We start from the raw sequence: 12,476 nt of genomic DNA, 5'->3' as shown, positions 1-12,476 counted from the left end.
TAAGCTCTGGGAGAAGACATAATAAGATTCTCCCTATTCTAAATAAACTCCCATATCAATAACCCAACTCAATTAGGTTCAGGCTCCAGGTTTAGTACAGCCAGCCAGCCGGGCGTGGTGAGGCTGCAGCAAACATTACTTTGAACATGTTCTGAATGGATCCGCATCAATGCACGCATGCATTGATGCACACACACACACACACACACACACACACACACACACAGTCTCCCCCATGGGGTCTCTGTAATAAGGAATAAGAAATAGTACCCCGCTCATCCAATTCTGTTGTGTTTTGCATGAATCTGTGATGATGTCGCACCTCAATTAAACAGTGTAGAAAAATGCATTGAAGGAATAGGAAGCATTTTTCACCACGAGCAGCGATCAGAGTTTAGCACATACGTTTTTTACCATTACATCATTGGGCAGCTCCACTTATAAAACTACTGGAGGATTCTGAGAAAACGTGGAGAAAAATTGGTAGGCACTCAGCACTTAAAGTCAGCATACAAAGGCATTGCAAAAGTTGGTAACATGACTCAAGTAAGCATCCACTGATTCAAGGATTAACTTTCAATTCTGGATCAGATTTCAGTACTTAAATTTGTCGGACACTGAGAAGTTGCAGCACGTACATACATATTCTTTATCAAAAAGTGATTATTTTTTTCTTCCCAGACTGCCCCTCGTTATTTCATATAGCATTATTGATTACATTATTATATAGCATATAGTGAATATACAGCATATTTTCAATAGCCTTTCCATAGAACGGACAGTCAGACAGAGCTGTTAGAGGAGAGCTTCAGCATGGATTACAGCGTGAGACTCACTCTTTAATTGATGCGATTACGAGGTGCTGAGAAATGTCACAGAGACATTTGAATTAAGTCTGGTCTATAATTAAAAAACAACATAATCGCCACTCATAAGCATCTCTCCAGCATCGGTAGGCTATCAGGTCATTCTCAACCATGCGTGAACTCTTCAAATTTAAGCCCAATGCCCACGTTGTCTCGTCTCTCAAATGTCATTTGACTCGATTCACATTAATCAGCATCTACTGTCCCCAGAACAAAAGACAAATGTTTTTGGTATGTAATTTGAAAGTTTGGGGGTCTAGATAACTCTTTTCACTTGTTTATAAAAAGTGCAGTATGTTTCGCATTGTTCCGTTCAGTAAGTGCATTTAGGGCCATTCAGTTGATTTAATGTGGTGAAGCTCTCACAACACCTATTTATAATTGTTTTGCACATTTGCTACATTCAATTAATTTAACTAATGATGAATGAGAACCTCTTTTGATTTAGCAGAATGCAGGGAAAATTGAAGATAGTAATATATTTATGTAACTTTCTATAATTCTATAGCTTTGCTATTTACATGAAAAGCATAATGAAGGTATTTATTGTCATGTACTGGTTGACTACAAATAAGTGATAATGCCCGAGAAGCTGGTGGTTTGGAAGATATATTGGCATGGGTGTTGTTAGGCCCAAAACGAAGTCGAGGACCGGCAAACCGCGCCAATATATCCTCCAAATACCGGCTTCTTGAGCATTATCACTTTTATACAACGGGTTACCAACATATTAAAAAAATTATATTTTGATGAGTTTATTCATACTATTTCATCCTTCTTAGAGATCTAGTCCCAAAACAAATCTAGGGTTGCTACCCAAGCCGGCTGGTTGTTTGTTCTACGGGTTTGGTTGCCAGATATGCAACCTAGTCATTAAGTCTTTTGATTTAGATCTATGGACGCGACCCAGTCGTTCTGGCAACATTCTTATCTCTTGTTTGGTAGCTAGCCAAGTTCAGCTAACACGGTCATATCAAACATCCTTAACAATGACCTAATGATGCGCGATTTCACCTGGCATAAAAAAATGTACTCTCTAGACAGTACACTGTTCAGAAGAGCTTGCCAACTACACAGCTAACACAATCACTTCAAACTGAAGCTGGAATGACAGCAAACTAGCTACATTTAGTGTTTTCCTATTGACATTTCTTTGTATACAGTATATACATAAAAATTATGTTGATTCATGATTCATTACTATGGGACAGCTGGAGATCGAATTTCAATATTGAAATTATGTTGCAAATCTTTGCTGTTGAAAACCAATTGCTAGTCTAAAGGAAATGGGAGATAATGTCCAGATGCTTTTTACAGTGGAGATCAAGTTTATAAATTGCCTGGCTGAGCTGATGAGACAATGGATTGCACAGAAGGATGGATCATAGATTTAGCCGGTGGTAACTTCTGGAATAGTCACCGGTTTTAACCAATCAGTATCCACGGTTAGACCCACCCGTTGTATGAAATAACAAGTAACCTATTGCAATACAGGTGAAAATAACATGTTCTTATCTTACCAGCACTGTTTACAGTAGTGCCTGTGCATATGAAACTCCAACTCCTTGCCACCCTGAATGCACTACACTACAGACCAAGATTCTTTGGGTAGTCAAGTGAACAGAGAAACAACAAAAGTTCCTAGCAATTCCTCCTCACAATACCTCTGCATTCCTGGAAGAGGGTTTCTGGCCTAGTTTAGGAGGATTAGCAGAAGACAGCACAGCCCACGTTATCTTAGTGCAGTTTGTCTCCTCTCCCTAGAGAGAGGGAGAGAAGTGCCCATAACTCAGAACACTAATTGTCTTTGCATCCAGCAGGCCTACCAAGGGGTGTGAGCAAACCCCACTCCAACTCCAACCCCTTGTGTCTCTTTATCCCAGCTTTCAATAGGGATGAAGGATTCCTAATTCTGGAAGTCTCAGACTCTCAACAGCCAGGATTTAGTTTAGAGGAGATGAATCAAATGATGTCCTGGGTATAAAAAGATAACATACACAAAGAGAGAGAGAGCACGTGCCTACATTTTTTTTTCACTTCCTCCAATTTGTAATCTACGTCCCCCAACCCAGAGTATGATCAAATTGAGTCCCTCACATCCACATCCAATTTATGCTAATAGCAGAATTATTGACTTGACCCAAGCTTTTCACTCCTCATTGTATAGAGTGATGCACCCAGCCAGGTCACCCGTGATATTCATCAGTATATAAGATATAAGTCAGTATACGTCAGTATTCGACGTCCATCTATGACGTCAGGAGATGAAGTGGAAACCAGCACTATGGGCAACAGTGAGCTCTGTTATCTTGAAGTAGGTTTTGGTTTTGCTGGATGGATGTGGATGGCAGATGAGCGTAAGCATCTGCCTCTGATTCTAAAGGTTGCAATTTCAAATCTAGTGATAGAAAGTTTTTTTAGTTTTAAGCCTATCCCAAACCTTAACCCTTAGCTTAGCCATTCGGAGTTAATGCCTAAACGTAAGAATTTTGAGTTAATGCCGGAACTTAACCCTAACCTTAAAAATTCAGAGTTAATGCTGAAACTTAATCTTAAACACATAAAATGTTTACATTTGGAACAAATTCAAAATTTGATGTTTGAGAAACATGGATTAAAGTCTAATTCTGACGTGATACTGTGAGAGCTGGTAGGATGCACCATCGGGGTGCCTCTCTAACCTCAAGGCTACCTGCCGTACCACTCCTATTTCCTGATTCTTTTTTTTTAAACACGTAGATACAATGCATTTATAATGAAGGAAAATTTAAAAAAGTGTAGAAACGTAGTTCCATTGTGGTCCTCTTTTTACCAAAATACATTATTCATCAATGAACCACAACTTAAAGATGGAAAAGGGATGGAGTTGAGTCAGTTTGTAAAATTCAGTATTGCTTGAGAGGAGGGCGGATCGATGGTACGGTACAGCCAGGGAGAAAGTCCGTCTGTCAGACAAGCCAGAAGATCTTCATCAGAGCCCATCACTTTGTCCGACGTTCCCAGTTCCTCCATAGTAGCCTCTCCACCGTAAGTAGCTGATACACCATTGCTGACTGTGTAGCACCCACCTGGGTGATGCTTCAGCTGCAGTAAAGCGCCAGAAAATCAACCACACATCAGCAGTGGTCAGAAACAGTCTCTCTGCCTCTCTGACATTTCAGACACCGCAGTCTCCACTTTCCAAAAGGCATGCGAAACCAAAAAGCCGTAGCTGCTGCTGCATGTTCTAAATGCAAACATTAGCCACCCAGCTAGCTAGCTAGCCAAAGCAAACAAACACATTTAACATTGAATACACGTAACTTTGACATTGAAGACCACACTATTTATGCGATCAAAACAGAGATTTATCAAAAATAAAAAGATGATAATATTTTTTACATTTTTTAAAACAATACCAGACCCCACCACGACACCTCTGTGATTCCACAGTTTCTGCATCCCTCCACCATTAGACACACAAACTTCATCTATCAACCCTTCCACAAAGCAAAGCAATCCCTCTGGCCGCAAACGAGCCAAGAATCCGCAAACGAGCCAAGACCCCCAGCTTGCTCGGCGAAAAGTTCACTCACTCTTTAGTTTAGGCTGATATGACTGTAGTGTACACAGCCTCTTTCCAATTGTGTCTGTTTTCATTTAGCTCTCTCTTCTTTCCCTCTCTTCGTCCCAAAACAACCCGATCAGCACTCTGCGCAATTACAAAACGGATTGAGGAAGCAGGAGCCTGATTTAGCAGACTGCAGGGACTGCCACCTTCTATTATCTTTGGATCTGTGATGATTTATGCTTTGTGTGTGGGTCTCTCTCTCTCTATCCTCACATGCTAAGATCTTTCCTCTCTTCTCTTCTTTCCCCTATAGAGTTTTTCCAGGCCGGGCCTCCAGCCCAAACTCCACAATACCAGATGTCTGATTCTGAACAAACGGAACCACCAAGGAGGAAGTCCTTGGTAGAGAATCAGAGCATGTAAGCTGAGATAGTGTTTGATAAGCTTCATACAGCACAGGGGAAATAAACAATGGGAATGGGGATGGAAAGCTGAGACATAAGAGGGTGTTCTCTCTAAGGGATCTTTGCACAGTATGAACAATTTGCCCAATTATTATTCTATATACGGTTACAGCAAGAAGGGATCTGGTATGTTACTACACCCGCTCAGTGTCACAAGATGGCTTATAATGGAAAACATTTTCAGAGTATTTGTTTCGTATCTCAAGGGTACATACCTATTATGTAGAATAATGGTCAATTCTATGTGTGAAACTGTAATTAAAGTATTCTTAGTACGTGTATTCACACATTGCTGTATAGGGGGTTGAAAAAAAGACACTAAATTGTTTATCCTATTGTCTTATTATCTTAAGGGTACACATTGTGTTAAATGGTAACAAATAATGTTTTTTTTTATCTGTAATCAATGTGTTATAAATGCTTGTACACTAAAAAAGACACAGCAGTATATTTGATTTATGTCTCAAGGGCACAAAAAACACTCAATATTTATACTAAGACAAATTGCATTTGTGAATCTGAAATCAAAGTCTTATTAGATCTATGCACACATTTTTAGGGAGGTCTGAGAAGAAACATAAAACTGTGTAGACTATTAGTAATACATTTGAAAGGTTCAAAACATTGAAATGAATGACAAATGTAATTTCTGTGATTTTCTAACCAATACAGGTTAAGCCTCGCTCTATACATTTGACACACACATCTCCCCATTTCCACTGAGATCTGTGAAAAAGATTTTTTAGCTTTGAGCCATTGGCATCCTAAACCCTACTACCCACAAGGCCTATCTTACTTCCTGTTCCTTCCAGGCAACCAGCCCTACCCAGCAGGCCATGCTATTCCAGTAATTGAGTGAGTAATGGACTTATTCCACTGAGTGCTCTTTATACCAGGCTGTAAATCCCAAGGCAAAATGGCAGATTAGAAGAAAAAAAGTAAGAAAAGAAATAAAAGCAAAAAAAATTCCATAGTACTGCTATTCACGCACAATAAATCCAATATAGGTCTCAGTCAGTTTGTGTCAATCCTGTCTTCCCAGCATTGTCACTCTTCTGGCCGACGGTCAGCAGCCATCTGCGGCTTTCTGTGGTCGTCTGGAGTTATTAGCTAACAAGACAGTGGGTAAGTATCTAGAATGTATCCTGATGATCATAATAATTTTTATTTCCCTCTCTTTTCCTTTAACTCCTAAAAGTCTAATCAAACATATGGAATTGTTATAGGATGTTCATACCATGGATCATTTAGCTATTTGATTTGGAATTTTTGGACCCCTGTAGGTATCAAGAAAATATCCCAAAAATATATTAGATCAAATATTGAATTTGGCCTTTAGTGCTATAGCCCATAGAAACACATTGAATAACATATTCATACACGGCAAAATAGACAGTAAAACAATTACTCTTAAGAAATAAAGTTTTGAAGTTGTCTGTCCTATATCTAGGAGATATAAGAAAGCTCAGGAATTATTATAACTTTAGAATATATTCATACTAATAATTTTATGTGTGGGGTACAGAGATGAGGTATTCATTTAAAAATCACGTTAAATACTATAATTGCACACAGACTGAGTCAATGCAACATGTTAAATACATTTTTAATGCTACATTTATTTAAGCTTGAATACTTATTTTTATTTATTTAACTAGGCAAGTCAGTTAAGAAGAAATTCTTATTTTCAATGATGGCTTAGAAACAGTTCAGGGGCAGAACGACAGATTTGTACCTTGTCAGCTTGGGGATTCGATCTTGCAACCTTTTGGTTATTATTCCAACACTCTAACCACTAGGCTGCGCTGACTCAAGACATTTCAGCTTTTCATTCGTAATTCATTTGGACAAAATTCTAAAAACATACAGTTGAAGTCAGAAGTTTACATACACCTTAGCCAAATACATTTCAACTCAGTTTTTCACAATTCCTGACATTTAATCCTAGTAAAAATGTCCTGTCTTAGGTCAGCTAGGATCACCACTTTATTTAGGAATGTGAAATGTCAGAATAATAGTAGAGAGAATGATTTATTGTAGCTTTTATTTCGTTCATCACATTTCCAGTGGGTCAGAAGTTTACATACACTTAATTAGTGTTTGGTAGCATAGTAAATTGTTTAACTTGGGTCAAATGTTTCGGGTAGCCTTCCACAAGCTTCCCACAATAAGTTGGCTGAATTTTGGCCCATTCCTCCTGACAGAGCTGGTGTAACTGAGTCAGGTTTGTAGGCCTCCTTGCTTGCACACGCTTTTTCAGTTCTGCCCACACATTTTCTATAGGATTGAGGTCAGGGCTTTGTGATGGCCACTCCAATACCTTGACTTTGTTGTCCTTAAGCCATTTTGCCACAACTTTCAAAGTATGCTTGGGGTCATTGTCCATTTGGAAGACCCATTTGCGACCAAGCTTTAACTTCCTGACTGATGTCTTGAGATGTTGCTTCAATATATCCACATAATTTCACTTCCTCAATATGCCATCTATTTTGTGAAGTGCACCAGTCCCTCCTGCAGCAAAGCACCCACAAAATGATGCTGCCACCCCCGTGCTTCACAGTTGGGATGGTGTTCTTCGGCTTGCAAGCATCCCGCTTTTTCCTCCAAACATAACGATGGTCATTATGGCCAAACAGTTCTATTTTTGTTTCGTCAGACCAGAGGACTTTTCTCCAAAAAGTACAATCTTTCTCCCCATGTGCAGTTGCAAACCGTAGTCTGGCTTTTTTATTGTGGTTTTGGAGCATTGGCTTCTTCCTTGCTGAGCGGCCTTTCAGGTTATGTCGATATAGGACTTGTTTTACTGTGGATCTAGAAACTTTTGTGCCTGTTTCCTCCAGCATCTTCACTAGGTCCTTTGCCGTTGTTCTGGAATTGATTTGCACTTTTTGCACCAAAGTACGTTCATCTCTAGGAGACAGAACGCGTCTCCTTCCTGAGCGGTATGATGGCTGCGTGGTTCCATGGTGTTTATACTTGCATACTATTGTTTGTACAGATGAACGTGGTACCTTCAGGCGTTTGGAAATTGCTCCCAAGGATGAACCAGACTTGTGGTGGTCTACACATATTTTTATGAGGATTTCTTTTGATTTTCCCATGATGTCAAGCAAAGAGGCATTGAGTTTGAAGGCAGGCCTTGAAATAAATCCACAGGTACACCTCCAATTGACTTAAATTATGTCATTTAGCCTATCAGAATCTTCTAAAGCATTTTCTGGAATTTTCCAAGCTGTTTAAAAGGCACAGTCAGCTTAGTGTATGTAAACTTCTGACCCACTGGAAATGTGATACAGTGTTGGAAAACAATTGTTGGAAAAATTACTTTTGTCATGCGACTTGACAAAACTATAGTTTGTTCACAATACATTTGTGGAGTGGTTGAGAAACAAGTTTAATGACTCTAACCTAAGTGTATGTAAACTTCCGACTTCAACTGTAATTCCACTTGGACATTATGGAGTATTGTATGTAGGTCAGTGGCACAAAATCTCAATTTAATCAATTTTAAATTCAGACTAAAACACAACCAATTATGGAAAAAGTCAAGGGGTATGAAGACTTTCTGAAGGCACTGTATTTAACCCCCTTCCATACATCCATATATATTTTTTTGAACTGGTACTGACGAGTCCTGTGACACTTGCGGGGGGTTGCAGAACAAAACAGAGAGCACCATCATGTTCGTGAGAGTCTAATCTTTCCATAGAGTGGTTTGTAGGTCATATAACTGTTCAGACGCTACAGACATTTTCGTGAGAGACCGATTTTCTGGATGTCTCCTGGTCTAACAAACAGCGCTGTAGCTCTGCCACTTTCCACCGCATGCAGAAGGCCGACCTAGGCGGACGCGGTGGATTGAGATGCTGAAACATCGGGTGCATCAAGTGACTCATATAAATTATCCACTCGCACGTTTATCAATGAACTAACCTGTTTATTTTTGTTGCCAGAAATTCTGAAAGTAGCTCTCACAATCCCCGGAAGTTGTGTACTTCATCATCACAACATTGTTCTCGAACATCTGTAGTGTGCATAAAGAGAATAAGAAAATCTCTGTGGTGTTAATGAGCTGTGCACATGCTTGGCCTCCAACCTCATTGGACAATGCTGTGCTGATCTGATCCCGCCTCCCACTTTAACCTTGCAACCTTATCCACCTGTCAATTGTCCCTCACACGTGGCCGTGGCTTATTCCCGTTTTTGTATAGACTAATATGGCAAGCAAGGAATTGTGATAATATAATTCATACAATTGTCAGTGATGGGTGTAGCTGGTGCATGAAATTCAGACGCAGGAGAGCAGAAACGAGTGGACAAAGCACTTTACTGAGGCAATCATTAGAACAAAATGCAACCGCGTCACAAAAACAAATGCCCAAAGAACAAGTGAGGCAGCACAAAGTACAACAACCAAGTACAAAGTACCGGTTGCCACAAAGCACGGGTACAAAACAAAACCCGGCGCCAACCAGCCGGAAGCGTGCCAACCTTGACAATAAACAATACCCCACACAGACATGGAGGGAACAGAGGGCTAAATACACATAGTAATATTGAGGATATGTAAACCAGGAAAACAAGACAAAACAAATGGAAAATGAAAGGTGGAGCGGCGATGGCTAGAAGACCGGTAACGTCGACCGCCAAATGCCGCCCGAACAAGGAGAGGGACTGACTTCGGCGGAAGTTGTGACAACAATGGACAGTTATAACCTATTTACAGTATATGTAAGTATCAAATTACCTATTCCTTTAAAGTCATGTAATTGTTTTATACAATGCATTAAGAAAGTATTCAGACCCCTTGACTTTTTCCACATTTTGTTACATTGCATCCTTTTTCTAAAATGGGTAAAATATTTTCTCTTCTTCATCAATCTACACACAATACCCCAAAAAGCAAAAACATTTTTTTAGAAATTTCTGCAAATGTATTAAAAATAAAAACAGAAATACCTTATTTACATAAGTTCTCAGACCCTTTGCTATGAGACTCGAAATTGAGCTCAGGTGCATCCTGTTTCCATTGATCATCCTTGAGATGTTTCTACAACTTGATTGGAGTCCACCTGTGGTAAATTCAATTGATTGGACATGATTTGGAAAAGCACACACCTGTCTATGTAAGGTCCCACAATGCATGTCAGAGCAAAAACCAAGCCATGAGGTCGAATAAATTGTCCGTAGAGCTCCGAGACAGGATTGTACCGAGGCACAGATCTGGGGAAGGGTACCAAAACATTTCTGCATCATTGAAGGTCCCCAAGAACACAGTGGCCTCCATCATTCTTAAATGGACAAAGTTTGGAACTACCAAGACTCTCTCAAAAGCTTGTCGCCCAGCCAAACAGAGCAATCGGGGGCGAAGGGCCTTGGTCAGGGAAGTGACCAAGAACCCAATGGTCACACTGACAGAGCTCCAGAGTTCCACTGGGAGAACCTTCCAGAAGGACAACCACTGAAGCACTCCACCAATCAGGCCTTTATTGTAGAGTGACCAGACGGAAGCCATTCCTCAGTAAAAGACACATGACAGCCCGCTTGGAGTTTGCCAAAAGGCAACTAAAGGACTCTCGGACTATGAGAAACAAGATTCTCTGGTCTGAGATATAACTCTTTTGTCTGAATGCCAGGCGTCACGTCTGGAGGAAACCTGGCACCATCCCTACAGTGAAGCACGGTGGTGACAGCATCATGCTGTGGGGATGTTTTTCAATGGCAGGGACTGAGAGACTAGTCAGGATTGTGGGAAAGATGAATGGCGCAAAGTACAGAGAGATCCTTGATGAAAACCTGCTCCAGAGCTCTCAGGACTGGGCCAAAGGTTCACCTTCCAACACGACAACGACCCTAAGCACACAGCCAAGACAAAGCAGGAGTGGGTTCGGGACAAGTCTCTGAATGTCCTTGAGTGGCCCAGCCAGAGCGCGGACTTGAACTCGATCGAACATCTCTGGAGAGACCTGAAAATATCTGTGCAGTGACGCTCCCCATCCAACCTGACAGAGCTTGAGAGGATCAGTCGAGAAGAATGGGAGAAACTCCCTGAATACAGGTGCTTTAACAAAGTACCGAGTAAAGGGTCTGAATACTTATGTGAATGTGATATTTCTGTTTTTTTCTTTCAGAAATTTGCTACACCAAAACAACATTTTGCTTTGTCATTGTAGGGTATTGTGTGTACATTGATGAGGAAAACCCCAGATTTAATCCATTTTAGAATAAGGCTGTAACGTTGCAAAACATGGAAAAAGTTAAGGGGTCTGAATACTTTCCGAATGAACTGTTTAAGCCGATATGTGTCTACGTCATGATCGCTGGCAATCAACTTCAGTTTTCTATGATACCTCATATCATGGAATACCTGCTTTGTGCCCTTATAACGGCAAAAGGTGGATGTACACGTGGAAATATTTGATTGGGATGGATGGTTGAAACAACAGAAAGGTGGGGCGATATCTAAAAAGTTAGTGGGTGAAAGTTTGAAGTATACATTTATCTAGTGCATCAACAATATGTGTGTTGTGTCCGTGATGCATGCCTGGTAAAAAATGTATTGTCTATTGAACAATATATTCCAAAATTCTAACAAAATACCACTCAAAACCTGTTATTACCTCCCCTATATTTGTCAGTTCCCCAGCTCTGTTCCCCACTTCTGCATTGATTGTTTTTTGGCTTTGTTTTCTTGTATGCTGACACTGTTCCTGTCTCGTTCCATGTCCGTTCCTTATTAAATGTTTGACTCCCCGTACCTGCATCGTCTCTCCAGCGTCATTCCATGTGACAGACAATTGTCTTCTAATATATTTGTCTGACTACAATGCCATCTTTGGTGCACATCATTTTCTGCTTGCTTCCAGAGAAATGCAGGCTATTGAAATAAATAAATAAAACTACAAGTGAGGTCTAATACATCTAATTTCAAGTTTTCAAATGTGTTTTAAGGATGCATGGATTTGATCGATGTATTCTACGTATTTTAGTTTTCCATGTCATGGTAAGGTCACGTAGCCAGGCAATCCCAATTGCTTCAGAGCGCACACTCACTACATGATATGAAATGACTGCAGGTTAAAATGAAAGGATTCTGTGCCTTTCTCCGCTGAGAGAGGACTGCAGATGTTTTATTATGCATGTATGAGCCATACATTGACACGTTGAGTCCAAAACGGGAGGTTTAAAATCTAACATTGTAGTTTTCAATGGATCTTAAATTCTCTTTCCGTTTCTTCCTCTCTTTTTATATCCCAGAACTTTCTCATTGACAAGCCACAAACCACCCTGGGCAAAACATCGGGGTCTCTCACAGTCCAGTGTTAAAGGAGAGAGAACAGAGAGCTGCTCCCATTTTCCGAATATACCACTGAGCTCCTTTCACAATTAGAAGGCCTACTGGCCAGACAGCCTATAGCAAAATAAGCAGCCTGAAGTCAAAACAAAGGCACAGCACAGGAAGGAGAAGAAACCCAAGACAAACGCACATGCACACACACACACATACGGGTCGAAACGTCAAGCAACCTGCCAAGCAAAATATTTTCTGCCGACTTCTCATGCTGATGCTACCATGAGGATGATGGGAGAACTGAC

General features: G+C 40.4%; 1 long non-coding RNA gene across 1 annotated transcript; it reads right to left on the bottom strand.

Annotated features, from left to right (window-relative positions):
- Positions 1–387: 387 nt before the first annotated feature.
- LOC106571623 (uncharacterized) lies at positions 388–4,671 on the bottom strand. The gene is made up of 2 exons (XR_001320956.2): positions 4,442–4,671; positions 388–3,950 (listed from the first exon to the last, which is right to left on the bottom strand). It is a non-coding gene; the product is annotated as an uncharacterized lncRNA (long non-coding RNA).
- Between the last annotated feature and the right edge of the window lie 7,805 nt (positions 4,672–12,476).

This window comes from Salmo salar, chromosome ssa15 (assembly GCF_905237065.1).
Source record: "Salmo salar chromosome ssa15, Ssal_v3.1, whole genome shotgun sequence".
Lineage (NCBI taxonomy): Eukaryota > Metazoa > Chordata > Actinopteri > Salmoniformes > Salmonidae > Salmo > Salmo salar.
This window is presented reverse-complemented; position numbering and strand designations above follow the sequence as displayed.